Source organism: Protobothrops mucrosquamatus, unplaced genomic scaffold (genome assembly GCF_001527695.2).
Source record: "Protobothrops mucrosquamatus isolate PMUCROS unplaced genomic scaffold, P.Mucros_1.0 scaffold1964, whole genome shotgun sequence".
NCBI classification, from domain to species: Eukaryota; Metazoa; Chordata; class Lepidosauria; order Squamata; family Viperidae; genus Protobothrops; species Protobothrops mucrosquamatus.
In genome coordinates, this window is record NW_015388081.1 from 7,209 (window position 1) to 16,480 (window position 9,272).

Genomic DNA, 9,272 nt, shown 5'->3' on the forward strand with positions numbered 1-9,272 from the left:
TGCTATGCTCATCTACAATGCCCAGCACATACCTTGCTCCTCCCAAACTGGCTTGCATTGGTCCTACTAAATCTGCATGTACCAACTCTAGAACCCTTGTTGTCTGCCTTGTGCTCTTCTTGCTTACTGGGAATACCTTAGATTTCAATGATTTTCATACTGGACAGTCTAAGTATGCCTTACACCCTTTCAAGGTTAATCCCTCTGCAAACTCTGGCATCCTATGCAACCCTCTGAAGCTGGCATGGCCAAGCTTTCTGTGCAAGAGATGAATGCATGAATCATGTTGTGCTACATTACCAAATGTTTGGGCACATTTAACCTTTTGTGTCTGCAACACATAAAGATTATCCTGTTTTATGCCATGTGCACATACATTCCCATTTCTTTTTATGGGTCATCTCCCATCCACAAATGTGGTCTCAAACCCTTTTTTGTCAAGACTGGAGACACTCAGTAAATTATGCTCCATTTCAGGCACACATAATACATTATTAAATCTTTCCTCCAGACATGGAATTAGCACACTCCTTTCCCCATGACGTTTGCCTTTTTTGCAGTTTTTAAGTCAGCTACATTTAAGAATTGTTCATTTTCCACACTTAAGATGATGTGAGCCAGTGTCTTATCATGCCTCCGTTGATCTGCAGCTGCTAATTGCCCCTGGGGTGGATTAATCACAATATCCCAGAGCTCCTTAGCCTTCAGGAAGCATTCCATTTTTGCAGCCCAAATAAGATAATTCTTTTGTCCCAATCAAGGCAGAGAGCTCTCCTTTAAATCAGCTACCTGCAAGCTTTCAGCTGAGTCTTTGCCTTTTTCTTTCTTAACTCAGGCAGTCCTTCAGGTTAATTACAGCTCCGTGTTGAGCCTCAATCTTTTTCTTCAGTCTGAACTGTGTGCAAGGGCTGGCTGGGATCTGGGCCCATAACCTGTTAGTTTTATAGCTTTCCAGTGCAAAAATAAGCCCCAAAAATAAGCACACATTCAAAATGAGCAGGAGGCATAGTTTAGAAAAACTTTATCTATAAAATATATATAAACATGATACATACAGTTTCATTCAGTTCTGGGGAACATCAACAACTTTTAACTTGGAGATCAGGAAAAAAACAAAACAGAAGACTAAGACACGCCCAGACCTAGGCTGGATCACATGCCTCACACAGCCAATATTGTGTCTTAATCAAAAACAGTTCTCATTGGCTGGTTTGTTGCTATGGCTATTCCAGTTCATAAAATTGCTTACACAGTGACAAAACCGTATTCAGCAAGTAGTCCTCAATGGTACTACATCCACATGGAGAGAAGTAAGCAGTCGGGTATCACAAGGCTCTGTCTTAGGCCCAGTACTCTTCAATATCTTCATTAATGACTTAGATGAGGAAATAGAAGGGGAACTCATCAAATTTGCAGATGACACCAAACTGGCAGGAATAGCCAACAACCCAGAAGACAAGCTCAGGATCCAAAAACATCTTGACAAACTTGAACAATGGGCCCTATCCAACAAAATGAGTCTCAATGTGGAAAAAAGCAAAGTTTTACATTTAGGTAGGAAAAATCAAAGGTTTAAGTACAGATTAGGTGAGATCTGGCTCAAAAACAGTAACTGTGAGAGGGACCTTTGAGTCCTAGTAGATGATTACTTGACTATGAGCCAGCAATGTGCAGCAGCCGCCAAAAAAGCTAATACAATCCTGGGTTGTATAAGCAGAGGCATAGAATCAAGATCACACAAAGTATTAGTACCACTTTATAAAACCCTAGTGAGACCACACCTGGAATACTGCAACCAATTTTGGTCACCATACTACAAAAAAGATGTTGAGGCCTTGGAAAAAGTTCACAGAAGAGCAATTAAAATGATCAAAGGCCTGGAGACTAAAACATATGAAGAACGGCTGCAGGACTTGGGTTTGGCTAGTCTAAAGAAAAGAAGAAATAGGAGTGACATGGTAGCAGTATTCCAGTATTTGAGGGGCTGCCACAAAGAAGAGGGGGTCAAACTATTCTCCAAAGCACCAGAGGGCAAGACAAAAAACAATGGTTGGAAACTGACCAAAGAGAGAAGCAACCTGGAATTAAGGAGAAACTTCCTGATAGTGGGGACAATTAACCAGTGGAAAATCTTGCCTTCAGAAATCATGGATGCTCCATCACTGGAGACTTTTAAGAAAAGACTAGACAGTCACTTGTCTGAAATGGTATAGGTTCTCCTGCTTGAGCAGGAGGCTGGAGTAGAAGACCCTATACTATTTTAGACAAATGGCTGTCCAGTTTCTTCTGAAAAGCCTCCAGTGATGGAGCATCCACATCTTCTGAAGGCATGCTGTTCCATTTGCTTGATAGTTCCAATTGTCACGAAATTTCTCCTTAGTTCTAGGTTGCTTCTCCCTTGGTTAGTTTCCATCCATTGCTTCTTGTCTAGCCTTCTGGTGCTTTGGAAAATAAGCTGACCCCCTCTTCTTTTGGAAACCCTTCAAATATTGGAACACTGTTATCATATCACTCCTAGTCCTTCTTTTCTCTAACTAAAAAAAACTTAATTCCTGCAACCATTCTTCATATGTTCTACCTCCAGCCCTTTAATAATCTTTGTTGCTCTTCTCTGCACTCTTTCCAGAGTCTCAAAAGATGACCAAAACTGAATGCAGTATTCCAAATAAGATCTTATCAAGGCCTTATAAAATGGTACTCACATTTCACATGATAGTGATTCTATCCCTCTGTTAACACAGCCTAGGGTTGCATTGGCTTTTTTTGGATGCTGCAACACACTGCTGACTCATATTTAAATGGTTGTCTACTAGGACTCTAAGATCCCTCTTGCAATTACTTCTATTGAGCCACGTTTCATCTAATCTGTTCCTGTAGAATCCTAGAGCTGGAAGGGACCTTGGAGGTCTCTTAGTCCAATCACCTGCCCAAAGCAGAAGTCTTATATCATCCTGAACAAATGGCTGTCCAATCTTTTCTTTCTTTCTTTTTTTTTTAAAAAAACAATTCTATTAATTTCTATTATTACAAGTCATATGTGCTTAGTAAACAATGTGTTGTCTGGTTCATTTGTTACTCAGTAATACATATTAACTTCTTCAACATTGATCTGTCCAATACTACAGATTATAGTGTTTTCTTGATCCTCTCTTCTTCCATTGGTGTTCTCATTTTCCTAACACTGAGCAAATACAAATTTTACTATTAATGCATGCAAAGTTAAGTATACACATAATTTTCTAGCATTATACATAATAAAAATAGTATCAGTTTGTAACATCTAACCCACTCATGTCTTAGTTGTATTTGCAATTAAAGTCTCTTTGTTAAGTCAATATCCTGTTTTTCCAGCCCTTATTTACCTTTAATTTCCCCTCAGTACTCAAAGTATCTTTATAAGTTATAATTTTCTCAATATTAATTACATTTGGGTGACCAAAAGTTCCATTTGTACAAATCATCCTAGTATTTTCATATTTCCCCTATCATAAAGAAGTGTGCTCTCCTAATTATAAATAATTTATTTCTAATTATAAAAATATTTTGGTATCGAAAGGTTATCTGTTCTTTTACCCATATTCAAACACAGGTTTATTCATATGGTATCCCACCTGGTATGTCAGATCTTCTATTTTCTTCAGTCTAACTCTGTCTTTCTTCCTTTGCCAAATAACTTTCCAAGTCAATGTATTTAAGTCACCAAAGGATTCTTCCTCTGTTTTTATGGATATTGTCTGAAATAGGAAAGACAATTTGGGTAGAATATTTTTGAGGGGGAGTTCAACCCATTTATATTCATTAAACAACTCCCACTTTCCTTCAGTTTCTCTTTTCATTTGTTGTTTTCCGATTTCTAACATTTCACCTAACAATTCTATAGTCCATTCAATAAAATCTTCTTCCTTATCCTTTGGTATATTTTGAGGTTTTAAGAAATAGGATATCTTTTCCATTTCCAGTATTATGGTTAACTCTTCCAGATTTTTATTTGTGTGTGCCAGTCTGTAATTTCCTTCCTTTATATCCTCCATCTTTGGGTCAATTTCCTCTGATTTGTCTTCTGTTTTCTAACTTGCTTATTCATTCTTTATAGTCATTTTCTGAGGGTTTACTAGTTTAAGTTAAAGATGTGCTCATTTATATTGTCAAACTTCTTTTTAGTCTCATCGTAATTTCTTCCTATTTGTTCCCCAAACTTTGAGCATTAGTGTATAGGCAACTTACTCCTTTATGGCTGACCCTGAGTATGTTTCCTACATCTCCAAAGTTGTATCTGAGTTTTTCTTCCTTCTCTTCACACTTTATCTCCTTGTTTGATTGAGCCCTTCATGTAGATAATGCAGACAATGTCTAGGAATTCAATGTTCTCTTGGCAGCACCAACTCTTAAGCCAGTGGTTCATTTCTAAAATCCTTTGTTTCCTCATAGGATGTTGATCTTTTGTTGGAAGTATAGATGAAAATATGACTTGTGCTCCTAACTCCTTAACTTTCTTCCCTAGCTGTTCATAATCTCTTGATATTGTTTTCAATTGTCCTTTATCTCTTTTCCCTTCTCTTGTCTTCCTTCTCTCACTATCTTTCTGCTCCCTCTCCTCCTCTTCTTCTTCCATTCCTTCTTAGTTTATTAACTTTTTCTTTCCGTGATGGAATGCTGCCTCCTCCATTGTGATCATCTTGGGATGTGTGATAAGACAAGACAAGATATAAGATAAGATAAAATATAAGATGTTAAGACAAGACTCAACTGTCCCATTAGCATATGCAGAAAAAGAAACTCCTGGGACATAATTTCACCAAGATTATAATTTAACTGATAGATCCATATAGATACAGATGAAGTAAAGCAAATTCTATAAAGGTTCCCACAGACAGCAGCATAGGTAAATTGTCCCTTTTTCCCTTTAGGCTACCCACTGTCCATTGCTTGCCAAGCTAACACTTTCTTTGTATTTTGGAAAAGAGACTGTGCGTTCAAAGAGTTCTCATTACATGACCTGGAAGTGAAGGAACTTTCACAGGGCCCAGCTGGCTCGCGTGATTCATTCATGGCATCGGACCTGGATATCTCCGAGACCGCCTTCTGCCGCAGGTTACCTCCCATCGGCCGGTACGCTCCCTGTCTCACCCAGAGGAGTCCCACGGTAGTCGGTCTGTCACGGCCGACCGCTGGGGGTCCCCCTCCCGGAAGAGCCACCCTCGGGGGTGGGAGACCTTGCTTGATGGGGGTCTCTAGGCCCACTAGGCGGATCTCCCCTCCTTCCGCCGTGCCCTAAAGACATGGCTTTTTCAACAAGCGGGTCTGGCCTAGGGATTTTTAGCGGGGTTTTTTAAGGGTATTTTAAGGATAATTTTAATGATCGGCCTTCTTAAATATTTCCTTTTAATTTGGTTTTTAATATAGATATCATTATTTGTATTGTGGTTTTTATGAGGCTGTTAGCCGCCCTGAGTCCCATGAGGAGAAGGGCGGGGTACAAATTAAATTAATAAATAATAATAAATTAATAAATAAATAAATTAGTCCCTCCCAACTCCTCCCCAAGGATTCCACCCCTCCCTTCTGTTTCTGTTGTCAAGCGGTGAGGAAATTGCAGGTAGGGATAGAATCCGAATCAGCTTTGACATGCTGACCCTCCAGAAGAATGATAAGCCTAAAAGACAGAAAACAATTATACACAATAATACACAACAACACTGCCTCCATGCTGGGGATCTATTTGGATTGGTTTGGGTATTTGGCAGGGAACCTGCCAATTAGTCTAGCTGCTCTAACATCCTTCACTGTCACCCATTCAGCCTCAGCTGAGGGGTAGTCTTTCCATAACAGGAGGTATTACAGCTTCTCTTTATGATTCCTGGAATCAAGGACCTCTTTGATTTCATAGTGCGTTTCTCTCACTAGGATTGGAGGGAGAGGTGGCTCTGTAGCAGATCTCAGTGCTGAGCTATGGAAAGGTCTTAACAAACTACAGTGGAATACTGGATGAATGCGCCTGAGGCTTTTTGGCAACTGCAACTCTACAGTAACCAGATTTATGATCCAAATAATTTAGAAAGGTCCTAAGTACTTGAATCCCAGCTTCTCACAGGGTTGCCTCAGATTCAGAAACTTACAAGACAGATACACTTTATCTCCCACTCTGAATTCCTTCTGGAGTGCCCTCTTCTGGTCTGCCTGTCTCTTTTGAGCTTCCCTAGTCTTCTCTAATGCCTTGCACACTGCCCACATACCCCTTAACAACTCTATCCACTCAGCCAAGGATGCTGAGGATGGTTTCTCCTGATGGATTTCTGGCATTGGCACAAACTCTACCCAGTAGCCACCCAAAATGGGCTAAATCCTGTACCACTATGTACAGAGTTATTATATGCCACTTCTGTGAAAGACAGAAGCTCAGCCCAATTTGTCTGCTGGTAATTTACATAACATCGTAGGTATTGCTCCAGGATGGCATTTGTGTGGTTCACAAGCTCCATTAATACAAGAATGGTGGGTGGAGCTAAGCCCTTGGGAGGAGCCTATTAGCTTCAGGAATTCACTCCAAAATTTTGTCATGAGCTGCATCCCTCAGTCTGATATGATGCATTTCGGGACCCCGTGCAGTCAATAGATAAGCTGCACGAATAACTTAGCCAAGGATTGGGCTGAAGGAATCCTGGGGCATGCCACAAAATTTGCCTGTTTAGAAAAGATATCAGTAATAGTCCAAATTACAGGATTTCCAGCACTCTCTGGCAGGTCTACAATAAAGTCCATAGAGATCTCCTCCCATGTTCATGGGGCTGGCGACTGGTTGCAGTAGTCCGGGGTTTTTTCCAGGCAACCGTTTCATTGACAAACACACAGGGCAGCTGGCCACATACGCCTCCATGTCCTTTTTCATTTTTTGGCCACCAAAACTACCTCTTCACTAGGTGGAGAATTTTTACAAATCCAAAATGTCCTGCTACCCTTGTGTCATGATCCCTGGCTTCCTGGTATATACACTTTAGTCTCCTTCCATTTACACTTAGCTTTGCATAAAAGTGAGCCTTTTGTGACTTTTTAAGGAGCACTCTGGCCAATTTCATATGCTCTTCCGGGGTCTCTGTGTATATCACCAGGTACACCAAGACCCCTTTGTACAGATGTTCATGCAGAACCTCATTTATCAACTGCATGAACTTCACTCTCAGCTACTCCATTGAGGGGCAGTGGGTGGCAATCAGCAGCTTCCATTCAGCCGGCTCATCCCACTCAACTGGCTACCTTGCTTTCCACTTACTCCCTCAGACCACATTGACCCCTGAAGGGATTACAGGGTCTTCTGCTAGCACTCCTTGCCCATATTTGTCACCCAGTGGGTTCTCGGTACCTGGGATGGGGCATCCCTCAGGCATTGCCTTGTGCTAGCAGGCTGCTGCATAGGTTTCTCATCTCTCTGCTTAGGATATGTGTTCCTGCTCCAGTTTGCTGAGCTACCGGAGCCTCCTGGGCCGGGATTTCTCCTAGCGTCTTCTTTTTCTCTGATTCTTTGTCAACCATCAACATCTCAAGGTTGTTGAGCTCCTGGTAGGGTCCAGTTAGGTTACATTAAGAGAATTGGCTTAATGTCAACTGTCCCATTAGCATATGCAGAAAAAGAAACTACTGGGACATAATTTTACCAAGAATATAATTTTACTGAAAGATCCATATAGGTACAGATGACGTGAAACCAATTCTAAAGGTTCCCACAGATAGCAGCATAAGTAAATTTCCCCTTTTTCCCCTTAGGCCACCTATTTTCCATTTTCTGCCAATGTAGCATGCTTTCTTTGTGTTTTGGAAAACAGTCTGTGCCATTCGAAGAGTTCTCATAAAATGACCTTGAAGTGAAGGAACTTTCACAGGGCCCAACTGGCTCGCTTGATTCCTCAGCCCCTCCCAATTCCCTCCAATGATTCCACCCCCTCCCTTCCATTTCTGTTGTTATCCTGGGAGGAAAACTGCAGGTAGGGATAAAATCCGAATCAGCTTTGACATTAGAAAAGATGATAAGATGAGATGGGATGGGATGGGATGGGATGGGATGGGATGGGATGAGATAGGGAATATGGTCATAGGCCCTGAATATAGTACCAGAAAGTTCAGAAGATACCTTCTACTTTGACATTCTGCCTTGCAAATAGTAAATTGGAAAAGGAGTTAGGAAAATCAATGACAGGATATTAAAATGAAACACATTCAACTGCAATTTAAAAGAAGATGTTGTAATGGACACTGCAAAACCCAAAAGATAAACCGCATGAAGACCAGGCATGAGCAACTGCTGGGAAAATCTGGATATTGACAAAGATCACTAGGTCTCTTGGACCAGCCAATATCTCTCACCCCATAAAAAGTACCCCATAGGGATCTCATCTCATCTCATCCCATTCCATCTGTGCTGAGATGGCTGCACCAAGTTGTCCTAGACCCTAACACAATGTCAAAGAGGAAAGACATCAGCATTGATCATATAGAAACAATTATTGCTGCCCATCAATTTGGGAAGGGTTCTTTGGCCATTTCCTAACAATTTAAAATCCATAACTCTACAGTGAAGAAGATTATTCACAAGTGGAAAACATTCAAGTCAGTTGTCAATCTTCCCAGGAGTGGGCGTCACAGCAAATTCACTCCAAGATCAGACCATGCAGTGCTGGGGTCTTTTTACCATTTATGGTGGACGTGTGATAAAGCAAGAAAATATTGGAGTAGGATTCATATGTTAATAGAAAATTCTTAAAGTGAATATAGAAAGAAAACCAGAGATGTTTCTCTTGGGGCTAATGGACAAGGATCTGGAAAAAATATATGGAACTTTGATGTTATATATGTTGACAGCAGCAAGATTACTGTACATTCAGAAATGGAAGACTACATCGATTCCCATAATGGATGAATGATTGCAAAAACTGATGGAACTAGCAGAGATGGCTAAACTGACTGTATTGATTAAAGAAAAGAATACAAATACTTTTATTGTTACATGGAAACCACTTCTAGACTTTGTGCTTGAGGTGGAAAAAAATGAATTTTTGATTTTGGGTTTTACCAATTAGATAGACTTTTTTTTTTTTTTTTTTTTCAATATAGAATTTTATTGTTTTTATCATAAAAGAAGAAATACATCACAAGTATTACACAATGATTTATCCCATCCCCCCACCCCCCGGACTTCCCAAACCAAACCTAGGCTAACATTCAACTACAAGTAAACAAATATTAATATCTCTAACTCCAAACTCTAAACTTAAACAATCCAT